At 47.1% G+C, this 12,333-nt stretch overlaps 1 protein-coding gene across 1 annotated transcript in view; it reads left to right on the top strand.

Moving 5' to 3' along the window:
* Positions 1–951: 951 nt before the first annotated feature.
* The window catches only part of LOC142767284 (uncharacterized), a 28,045-nt gene continuing 16,663 nt past the window's right edge, over positions 952–12,333 (top strand). Inside the window, exon 1 of the mRNA XM_075868694.1 lies at positions 952–1,357. The gene's annotated coding sequence lies outside the window, so the exon portion shown is untranslated. The remainder of the gene's footprint in view (positions 1,358–12,333) is intronic.

Below are 12,333 nucleotides of genomic sequence, written 5' to 3'. Positions count from 1 at the left end.
AGGTTTAAACCAGAAAGGTAGACCAATATTTCTTTTTCAAGTCCCATTTTACTCGATAAGGGTCAGTGTAAGGAAATATTCCGAAGAACTAGCGACAACGCCCAGCTGTGCCCCTGTACAGCGACCATTCCGATGAAGTGAGTGGCAAGTTGAAGGACGTGCTTAAGTGCGATGTGACATGGCATGAAAATGACTTTATTGGGGTCCTGCAGAGGTCACGCCACGGGAGGAAACCCGCGATGAGCTGAAGGCTTCACCCATGACCGGACTGGCAGGCCTAGACATACCGCAACATTGCAACATCTGCACGGCCTCAGAAAAAAAATCTAAGTTTTCACTTCCTTCAATTTTTCCAACCAAAGATGATGCTGGTTACTATACTGACGATGATGACGACTTTAGACTGTCAGCGACAACCGTACATGGCACAATAAATTACACTGACGAGCAAAGCTAACTGTTTTCAAGATAGCGTGTGCTGCCTCAGTACGGCAGTGTAGTTACAATCCCGCGAAACTGTGTGAAAGTTTCGTAATTATTACTTGCCACTCCAGCGTGCCCTCTGTTGCGGGGAAAGAAATTCGACCTTCGATGACAGCAGTAGGTAGTATTTTGATTTTTTTTTAGAAAGGAGGAGCTAAAGGTGCAAAGGCTGGAAAAGTTAGTCTGGCGTCAAGACGATGCCATATTAGGTAAAATAGATAGATGAGGGAAGAGCCAGCCTTAATTTTCTGCGGGCCTCCGGAGGCAAAGCTCGCTCGGGAATGACTAAGTGTAATTTGAAGAACGTCTGTTTGCGAAGTGTTATAGTATCTCGGTCTCTCGGTCAATTCCATGTGTTCAGCCATCGCTGCTCGAAGTATTACTGTCTGGTTTTCTTTTTTTAACTTCTTTTACTTAGCTTTAAAAACAAAACCGTAAAGGGCTACATATTTTTAGGACCTACTGAACATAACATTTATTGCCGTGTAATGATTGATTGCGTATTTAACCACGCAATCAGTCAATCACTCCCACAGCACAGGCAAGTTCGTGACAATGCTTTCAGTCCAGTATCCAGAAAGTCGTATAGGTATGTACCGCATATTCGAGTCGCCACCTGATGCCTGCCCATCCTGCCGACGTCGGTACCTGCCGCAGGAAATGTAGAGCTCGTCTTTCCCGGCCGCTCACCTTTCACGTCGGTGCAGCGCCGCTTCTACCCATCGCTGCCGGCTGCAAAGGTCCAACTGTCGCTACAGCTACGACCGCCACTGCTGCAGGACGTACCTCTGAGAAGAGCGCCGTGGAAGCTGTTCGAATTATCCTTGGAATCACGGCACTTATGTTTTTCAGCTTTTACATGCTGGACTAAGCCGTAAGTAGGGCGTTCATATCTTTTTTATTTCTTCGCTTAGTATATGAGGTACGCGCTTGACGTCACACACGAGGATCGATAGCGCTAGGATCGCCATTTTGAAGGTTCGTGTTCCCGCTGTAGGCGCAAAAATTTGCTGCACACGCTGTGCTCGAGATCCGTACCGTGACTTGGATGACTAAAGATACCCGAACTACATCTTGCATTCTGACGCATGGACTAATGGATTCTAATGCATGGATTCTGACGCAAGGCTAAGTGCGTACCCCCTGTACACTCATTCGCGGTTAAGTCTTTTTTGGCCAGGTATAATAATGAATAGTCTGTGCTTCAATGCATTATAGCCGTCGTTGTCATGTGTAGTAAGACAAACCTGAAGAGTCAAGGGAGCTATAAAATTGAGAAGGGCAGTGTACGCTGTGGAAATCCATAGCTCAAGCTTGGGGGCGACGCTCGCACGGCTAAGCTATGCGTTAGATAGACCAACGCTGGATAGAATCTGCTGGCAAAGGTGGTTTGTCGCCGGATTTTGCAACGGTGGCGTCTAGGGCACGTGCGTGCATGCGCTCCTCATCCGGTCCGGAGCGCTGCTAGTCAGCAATAGTCACATTGTGATGCACCACATATGCGATCTGAGCAATCTGCACGTGTGCAGAAGTTGGTGAGGCAGTGTTTAGCAAGTCTTATTAAATCAAATAGAGCGAAAACATACTCGGGATAATCATAGAGTTCCCTATAAATACACTTGAGAGAACTCTGTACAAGTGTTATTACAGCAACATCCACATTTCTCGACAGTCCACAAGGCATTGAAAGCCCCCTTGGGATTTTATTGCGATAGCAATTATATGGACACTCTCGGCTAAATTTTGGCATATATATATATATACAAAAAAAATCCAGACAAAAACTCTGGCGCGCGGAATCGAACCTCCAACCTTTTGCTTCTTAGTGCGAGACGTTAGCCACTGAGTTACAAAAATGCACCTCCTTCGACATTGAAACGGCAAGCTATTTTTCTCCACCGCTTACCACTGGCGACGCCCATCTCGGGAGAACTACCGTGTTTTCAGCGTTACCAGCGAGATGGCGCAGTGAGCGCGCGTTGCCAGATCGTCACGACGCGGCGGTGCGAGCTCTCATTTCCCACGTGCACTTTCCTCAGCAGAAAAGGGAGGGGGTGGACGCTCAGGCGTGCGCGCGCTTATCTCGCGGTGGCGAGAATCGTACGCCTTGAACTTTCACTGGAACGATTCTGTTGTAGTTACCGGGCGCACAAAAGTCGCTGCACTCACAGCACAATCTCCGTTTGCGAAAAGAGCGCGTTTTTCAGACACAGCGAAGAGGAGGAGGAAGCAACGAAAGGGAGAAGGCAGGGAGGTTAACCAGAAAGACATCCGGTTGGCTACCCTACAGTGGGGGATTAGGGAAGGGAACAAGAAAGATAAGAAAGAGGGAAGAGAGGGGAAAGAGGAGAGACTGACGGTAATTTCACTGCAGCGTGTAGAACTCCACCGCATGTCAGAGGCGTTCACACAAGCCTGCCTTTCTCAGGAAACACAGCAGGGTTTTCACTGCTTTGTGGGCTGTCGAGAGATGTGGACGTCGCTGACACAGGGAAGTAACAACTGAGACACTTATTCGCGTGAGCAACGCGGAGCACGTATCGATTTGCTTGCCATTCTTCGCGTGACATTCCAATTTGTTGATATCGCATTCATTACTTCGCCTTTGCGTCAAACAAAGTGACTGACTGGGCTAGTTGGTTAGGCATATTTGAGGTTAACAGCGCGAAAAAACACACAGTGGGCATCAAAGCTCTGACTTTTTTTCAGGACGACAGTCTTGTGTGAACGTCTCTGTATCGCGGTGGAGTTCTACACGCTTCACTGAATTCACTTCCTTTTTCTACCATTTTTTTCTTCTCTTTCTCCATCTTTCTATTCCCCTTCCCTAATTCCCCAGTGTAGGGCAGCCAACCGGAAGTATTTCTGGTTAACCTCCCTGCATTTTCCCTTTCTGTCTGCTTCCTTCCTTCCTGACGCTAGTGTCTATGGACGCTGCATGAATGGTGCTTCAGCTAGCCGGGGAATGATGGGTAGTACACAAAATTGTCTAATCTTCGTTATTTCGGCTTCGTCTGGATTCGCGTGGTGAGGAGCCGCCTTTCACAAGGTGAAAATCAGCAAATGTTCAGTAGTTCCACTTCACCCCCTTAACATTTTAGGCTTACCAATTGAAATCGGTTGTGGTGCTATAGACTACTGACCTGAAGGTCGTGAGATCGAATCTCGGCTAAAACGCGGCCACGTTTTGATGAATACGAGATGCTAAAGGTCCGTGTACTTAGATTTAGGTGTACTTTAATGCACACCAGGCGGTCGAAATTTCCGAAGATCTCCGCTACGGCGTCCTTCAATCTTTTACTGTTTTATAGCATTCCCTCAAATGAAGTTTTTACACTATGATTCAGATTTTCCTGGGCTGCTAAGAAAGTGGCAGAGATGTGAAGAGAGTGAAATAGGTGAAGAGAAAGGCTGAGGTTAACCACAAGGAGGTAAATGGTATGCAACTCTGCAGTGGGGTTGGCGAACAAGGGGTGAAAAAAGAGAGAAAGATGTGAAAAAAATACTTTTGACAAGACGTTCGCGCACAAGTGCTTTAGTGCCCTCAAACATTGTACGAATGAATGTCTGACGGTGCAAGCAGATCTACCGAAGGCATGAGCACGCTTTGAGCAACACTGGTGGATTAAATGTAATGATCTCGACTTCCATCTATTCCGAAATAGCTTATCCGCTGAAGAAATGGAATAGATTGATCAAGTGAGATATATGATAAGTGATGCATTAATGTCCTTCAAAGCTGTGTCATAATTCTTACTATTCAGACTACAAGGCTGCTATCAAGGCATTTCAAATGGGGATCAATGGTGGCTCCCCAGGTCCTACAGATCCTCAAAAACGCCAAATACCTCAAACATCACTCATTATTCTAGTTTCCTACACACCATGGACCAATTGAGGGTGCTTTGATCAATCCTAACGAGGAGGCGCATTCAGCTGCACGAGGTTTGACTCACCGTGTTCCCGAGTAACGTCATCTACTGGGCGATCCGAGCCTCTCTGCACGTACAACGAGATATGTAAGCAGCATTATCTCTCAAGAGCAGTGCTGCCCCTGCCACACTCCTCGTTGTGCAGGGCCCAAGCTTTTACTCTAAGACTGCTCCAAACAAGAACCTACCCGAGCCCTGCGGCACTGCACACAATATACCTCGAACCCAATACCTCGAACAATATACCTCAAGCCCGGATAGCCACTTGTGTGGCGGTTATGCGGACTTCGAGCATGCTCTGTGGGGTTGTGCCTTTGCCGGTCCCCCTTTCCAAGAAGAGGAAATGAACAAGCTGATTAAGGCCCAGGACCTCACCTCTTAAATCCTAGCCGTCCAGGGAGCCCCCGCGAGGGCAGTCAGGTTAAACGCTGACCGTCCCCACTTGGATCGGTCAGCGTTTAAGTGACGCTGAGTTAACTCGCGTCTATTGTGGACCTAATAAAGTTATTTCACTCACTCACTCACTCACTCACTCACTGACATACAAAAGCGACGATGAGGAAGCTGCACAGTGGGATGGTCGTGTATGAAAAAATGAAGGGTATGGCGACTAATTATCATTTTTACTTGTGGTATATTCATCTGTCTGCGCGTGGCATCGGTGAATCTATAGGAGCACGTCTTACTACGCCGATGTCGCTGCTCACAAGCGCCTATTCACGCGGTTGTATTGAAGGAAAGAAACATTATTCGGGTACTGTGCAGCCTGTTGCCACCTGCCTGGCTAGTTCCATGTTAAGAGTGGGCAGTAAAGCCTCCTTGGCTAATCACGGATATATTGGAAAGCCCGGACTTTAGTAATATGATTGCGGCACTTAATTGAAAACTGAAAACTGATCCCGAGGAATACCAGGGCCGAACGACCCATGCTGCCAGAGTATATGTTCAAGTGTTCATATCGCCTTCTTGCAATCACACTGTAATGTTCAAATTATCACGCTCTTTCGGTACAGTCGAGAGAAACTAAAACTATGGTACCTGTTAGCCTATGGCTATGTTTCTTAGGCACTTAGTGATATGCTTCACAACATTTTCATTGCGAATTTGGCATTTAAAGGATTAATTTTGCAGTTTCCTAGCTGATTATTCTTATTTTATTACCAGAGTTGAATACGTTTATTCAAGAGATTCAGAACTAACTTTTTCGCGTTATCAAAATTACTGGCATCGTAGCACTGGAGAAACACTTATTTTATTCTAAACTTTCAAATGCCAAAACTATATGTGCGCTCTAATAAAATATTCAATGTCAGAGATATCATCGAATGAAGAAACGAAATAGGTTATCGGAGACGCTAACGTTGCAAGTTCCATCTTTCCGCGGGAGAGACGCCTCTATGTTATAACAACGACAAAGTGGCAATATCCGATAAGAATGCACCCGCGGAACCTCGAGACGGGAACTCCGGAAGGAGCAAACGGGAGCAACATAGTAGCAAACATGTGCGGACAATGATAACATTTTACGTTTGTGCGGAAGATGTCGCACAGCGGTAACAAGACACGCACCCAATGGGATACTTCGGTAAAGAAACACCATCCTAAGCGATTGTTTCTCCTCTTGCGCAAAGACTCTGAACTGACAGTCTAATGAGACAAGCAACTGAAGTGCACTCGTTCGGCAAGCGTAAAGCAGAAATAAAACGAAAAAAAAGACGCACATACACACGCGAGAAACCTTGCAGAAAGCGATAAGTCTTGCGCAACCTTCCACTTTGTCACGACTTAACCGAAACAATGCGAGGAATTGAAAGCGAAAGTAGAAGTAAGCTGCGCATGAGATGATGAAAAAGCGAGCGCGAATCGTCATTTACGCAAGAACGGCGGACGTGATCCCAATCCTCCCGAAGGAGCATCTCCTGCCAAAACCGTGCATCGCAGCGCACGAAAAAAAAAAAAACGCCGCTTCCGGCGAAAAAAGAAAAAAAAACTCTAACCGCGAGAATGACAGAACGGGGCAGGGTGTGTAATACGTATTATCTACCGCGAGGTGGCAAACGGCAAATATTTGGGCGGAGGCCTATCTTTTCGCGTCGAGGCCGTGTAGAAGGGAAGTGGTGACGGAAGGGGCACGGAGGATGAGCAACGACGGGAGAGCGAGGGGATGGAGAGAGGGTAGGGGTGAGTGGAAGAAGAGTCAACGCAGGGCCTCGAGAACGGTACCGTGGCCGGTGAGAACGAGGATGCCGGGGGCGCTAAGAAACGTCGAAGTCGGGGCTGAAAAGGCGAAGTGTTCTCCGCTCTCTCGTGGGGGAAGGGCGTACCGCGCGCACGCCCTGGCACCGCATGTCTGGCAGCCCGTCAAATCAGCGCCGCTAACGAGGACACATCGCCGCCGCGAGACCTGCGCCGGCTGCGGACAAAAGGCAAGCGACAGACAGCGCCGCCGCATCAATATCAATGGGGCACCGCCAAGAACCGGCGTGGCGACGCACGCGCATCGCACTGGGCCCACACCACGAGCGCGTATTACGAACGCGTGGTGGAGAAGTAGCGCCGAGTGACGTGCATGGCCAAAGCTGTAGGAGAGAGAGAGAGAGGGGGGGGGAGGTCTGCGACACCTTTTATCTGGTTCACGCAGACCGTTCTTTGTGCCCTGTTCTTTTCCTTTCCCGCGTCCCCGATCAGCCAAGTATTTTTTTTTTTTTTAGGAAGTGCGGTAACCCGTGTGCCGTAAAATACATTTACTTCCGAAGACGAGAATCGGGGAAGACGCAACTTGAAGCTCTGTGTCGTGCAGGCCTTGAGTGTCCGTAGGAACGCTTATTGCGTAACAGAAATGCAGAAAGTGGCCCGTTGTATTTCAGGGTGAGAGCGTAATGAGAGAATAAGGATCAACAGGAGAAGATGAGAGTGGGAGAGAGTTTGCGGTACGTGCTCGCGAAATGCGATAGACGACTGGGACACTGATTCAGCTTTATTTTATCCCAGTTCACCACCACGCGTCTAACTTTATTGTTGATAGTCGTGGAAAGACGGAAAGAGAGTCAACATATCAGAAGTCCCGCGAACGGTGGAATAATATGTGGTGATAAATTTCCGTGTCATTTGAGATATATGAAGTGAATCTGAAAGAAAGCATTCCTAAACTCTCCCTTCCCGCTTTCTCGTCAAGTAGGCTGCGGGAAAAGGAAATGCAACGAGAAGAGTGAAAGTTCGAGTTAAAAGCTAAAGTCCTAGCGTTGTTGAAAGAACCGCCAAATTACTTCGCTGGCCACATACTGCGGGTCTACTTTTCAGCCCCTCACCACTGTAGCGCGTTCTTTAGCACGAACGAATTCGTCGAGAACAAAAATGTTATACTTTCTTTGAAACAGGAAAGAGCTCCTTCAGAACTTTGCAGAATCTACGCAACAAATCACACGAGAAAGCTTTCGCGGACGACCGAGTAGAGTCAGGTCAACCTGCGCGTGCTGCCAGCAACCAGAGTGATTCGGCTCCGCGCCCTAGGCATGCAAATAGATGGCCAGTCGCTCCTGTTTACGAGAGAAGCCGGTCCCTTTGAAACGGCGTCGTCCTCCTTCCGAAAGAACTTTTGTTTTCGCTGAAGAACAAAAGGGGGGGACAGGGAGAGTGAGGGGCAGCGAAACTGAAGTTCATGGCGAGCCCCATGGCGGCCCGCCTCGCGTCTCAGACGACGGCTGCGGCCCAGAAGAAGAAGCACGCGCTGTGTGTTTCGGGAGACCGCCGCCGCCGACCTGGCGTCTCTGCGGGCCGGCGAGGCAAAGCCGTATTTATGAATCGCCGAATCAGCGCTGATCAAAACAAACGGCTCCCACGGGACAGCGTTCGCACGCGGATGAGGCTTGCCTGTCCCGTCCCTTAACCAAGAGAAGCGTCGATTTTTTTTTAAAGAAGAGAAAGACGGCACGCGAACTAAAGTCACAAGAAGCTCAGCTGTGACTTCGCCGAGTGAATCATGGTTCTCTAGCCCGCGCTCGCTATGCGGCCATGCACCGGGGTAAATAAGAAAGTTTTCAAAGAACTAGTCGAGAGTTAAAAAGTGATAGCACGTTTCGGGCAACGCGCAGGCTGGCATGTTCCTGTCAACACTGCTTCTTTGCGTGAGCCATGTAGTTGCTACCCAGGCTCTCTCTAACCTCTCTGTAATTCATGTTTGCACCTCCCTTTGTTCTATTGATTTTAAACTTCTGCTTCATTTGTTCTCTTCGTATCATTCACTCTATGGAGCTGAACCCGTGAAAGAATGTGTAAGCGCCACTGAAATGCACGTATAGATACGTACACAGTTAACGTTGCGGTGTGCCCCGCATTTCCACTGAATTTGTCTTACGCAGCGAGCAATGGAAAGAAAAATGGTAGGTGTAACCTTAAGAGACATGAAGAGAGCAGAGTGGATTAGGGAACAAACGGGGGTTAAGGATATCATAGCTGAAATCAAGAAGAAGAAATGGACATGGGCAGGGCATGTAGCGCGTAGACAGGATAACCGCTGGTCATTAAGGGTAACTGACTGGATTCCCAGAGAAGGGAAGCGGGTTAGGGGGAGACAGAAGGTTAGGTGGGCAGATGAGATTAGGAAGTTTGCGGGTATAAATTGGCAGCAGCAAGCACAGGACCGGGTTAACTGGCGGAACATGGGAGAGGCCTTTGTCCTGCAGTGGACGTAGTCAGGCTGATGATGATGATGATGATGAGGATGTCTTACGCCACACAGTGAAAGTTATACATTTGTTTTAACCCTGATCAATTATTGAAAGAATAAAGCCATGTCGAAGGGTATTGAGGTTACTTTATTTCCTCACATAGCGGCTCAAAAGACTCATGTATGACACATTTTCAATCTTTATCTAAATTAATGAATAAACTTAGTGTTTTATTACGCTTTCAGCTCTTCGTACATTACATGTGATCAATCTGATGAATAGCGCTGAGAGTGGGTGGGTGTAAGCGCGATAGTGTTAAAGAGCGATTGTCGGAAAAAAAAAAAAACAGTGTCAATGAACATTGACCTCTACGTTTCTTTATGCTGAGCAGTAAAATATAAATCAACCAATGATAAGTCCAAAATAAATATGCGAATAAAACTTAAATAAGGCCGTTAAAAGTAATAATTATCAAAACACAAGGTCTGCGACGAGTCTTCATACCGCTACTCGCAGTTTAAGTACTCTTTGTAATATAGAGTAATAAATAGAGATATACTAAGGTCTGATATTCCTGGAAGTACCGAACAGATAATAGCGCCTAACACACACTTTCGTTCAAGCTCAGCCAGCAGCACAGAGGGAATGAGCATCGTTATATTACGGCAAAAAAGGGTGAAAAAGAAACGGAAGATGGGAGATGGGTGAGCCAAAAATGGAGCTAAAGTTCCCTTAAATGTGGAATAAAATAGTGAGCAGTCGCAGAGACCTGTCGATGTGTTGTACTGCAATAATACCATCGTTGCTTTTTGTACCGCTTGCGCACACGCTCATTGTTCAATCTTCAAATGCCAATCATAAAAAAAAACAAAATAGAGAAGCTCACCGTGAACTGCACCTGTGGGAAAGTGTGAAAATAATAACCACCTGTACATCGACAACTACGCGGGATTGCCACGAAAAACTGGAAAAACTGTAGCATTGATACGTGGTACAGGCAGGAGCACCAGTGAAAGAAGAGAAGGAAGAGTGTTGTTGCTTCTCGCGCTCGCTCCACTTGACAGCTGGTCGGCTTTACGTCTGCGTTTCCCCCAATAAAAGTGTCTTCGGCTCACTGCTGAAGACGTACTAACAAAACATTTTTTTTACCTGCGTAAACTCCTCTCGTTAACATAACCATGCGACTCGGAACTGTTCGTTTGCCGATTAAAAGAGCCGGCCACTGAGTGAGTGTGCAATTGTGTACCAATGAGGAAGCTGCATGCCTGTATCTTCTTCGAGTTTTTTTCAGTTTCTCACATCACCAAGAAACACGTGCACCGTAATGTGCATCTGCATCTTCTTTTTCCGAAGAACAGAAGATAGGGAATAAACATTTTTTTAGAACATAGCTATAACGTCACCACGAGCGCGTGCCTCATATGAATAAACTTACTTATTCAGTTGCATTCATTTCCTCGGTTCGGTATTCGAAGTATACGTCGAGGGCCATAAACGCACCGCCTTTTCTGCACACTTTATGTGAGAAATTTCTCCGACCGGTGCTCACCATAGAGGCACATCCTCTAATCTCAGAGTCCATTTATTTTCTAATCTCCGACCAGCGCCTTCGTGAACAGAGCATCACGAGTCGCACATATACGCGTATACACGAACGCCCGCATAACTGTGCATCTTTGAGCTCCCTGTATGAACATCCATGGAACTCGTAGATATCCACCACGCACGAACGACACGCCAACTGGTGGCCACGTCTCTTATACGGACACCAAGCTTCGCACGTAAAGCCCCCCCCCCCCTTTTTTTTTTGGCACGCGTTGTAATCACCGGTCGAGAAAACTCGTAAAACAGTTGGCACATTGCACGCAGCTCGCGTTCGATGTGCCGTCCGCACTCGTTCCTACGGATGTGGCTATAGAGCAACTGTGCGGGTGTGTGTAGTGAACACGTTACGGATGTAAACATGTAGGGGGAGCCGGTGACGCCCGTTGAATAGCCTGTTGCCTTCGTCGTAATCTCGTTTTACGATTACGCTGCAGCGTGCGAATGCGAGCCCGAGAGTACGCGATATTGGTGCACCTGTCGCAGCTTAAGCCTGGACCGATGACGAAACTTTACGGTGCTTTGAAAGCGCATCCCTTCGCTTGAGGCGCTGTGCACCTGCGTCAATAGTTCTACATTAGTTATGGATGTTAAAGTATATTATAGAAGCAGTTAAAAGGCGGGAGACACCTGAAGTCACTTGGGCGAGTAACTTTCGTAACGGGACAGAGCGAGTAAATCCAGATTAGGTTTGTCGAATTTCCGTTGATATTGTTTTCAGATTTGCACCAAAAAGGAAAATTGTTCACAGAGATCACGCAATCATGTCCTGTAGTAATGTATGCCTAATCTGCAATCTATATGACAGCCATGTTCATTTAAATCATGTTTTTTTTTTTTAAATTGTATTGGAGTGCATAGAACAGATGAAAGTTGCATTACAATCGGAGGACACAACCAAGTTGCTTTGCCTGTCTTTCCTAACGGCCACGATGGTCTAGTGGCTATGTTGCTCGACTGTTTACCCAAAGCTCGCGTGGTCAAAGCAAAATACTGGCTTAAGTTTAGTACGCAGAGATAATTGAAAGTTACATGTGAGTATATTATAAAATGCGCACACTAAATATTCATTTATTATTAGTAATATTCGCACTGTTTTCACACACCAAATGAGCAACATGAATATGGAGGCAGCAGTATTAGGGTGGAGTGGGGGGGGGGGGGGGGATCCGGATTAATTTTGACGACCTGAGGTTCTTGAACGCACCCCTAAGTATAAGTACACTGCAGGTGTTCCTCGCATTTATCCCCCCCCCCTTGTAATACGGCCGGGGATCAAACTAGCACCGTCGAACATAATAACGCGACACCTTACGTCATAAGCTTTCATGGCAGGTCAACTTAAAATTAGAGCGCTAATTCAGCTTTAACTTAAGCGCTACTTGATTAAAGCACACAGAATAGTGTTTGTATAATCCCAAAACTACGTTTGAAGTGACACAGGACGACTACCACCTTTGTATAATGACGGCAGCTGGTTTCAAACATTTGGGCTGAGCGAACCATAGGCATTCAACCGCCACAGACGTACGCATTCAGCCCAGCAAAAAGGGTACTGAACGCCACCCTCCCGAGCGCCCTACGTCGGACCCGCCCGCTGAGTAACGGTAAGGGGCCAGGTCAAGGGAAAGAACAAGAAAAGAAAAAAA

This window comes from Rhipicephalus microplus, chromosome 1, assembly GCF_043290135.1.
Source record: "Rhipicephalus microplus isolate Deutch F79 chromosome 1, USDA_Rmic, whole genome shotgun sequence".
Lineage (NCBI taxonomy): Eukaryota > Metazoa > Arthropoda > Arachnida > Ixodida > Ixodidae > Rhipicephalus > Rhipicephalus microplus.
This window is presented reverse-complemented; position numbering and strand designations above follow the sequence as displayed.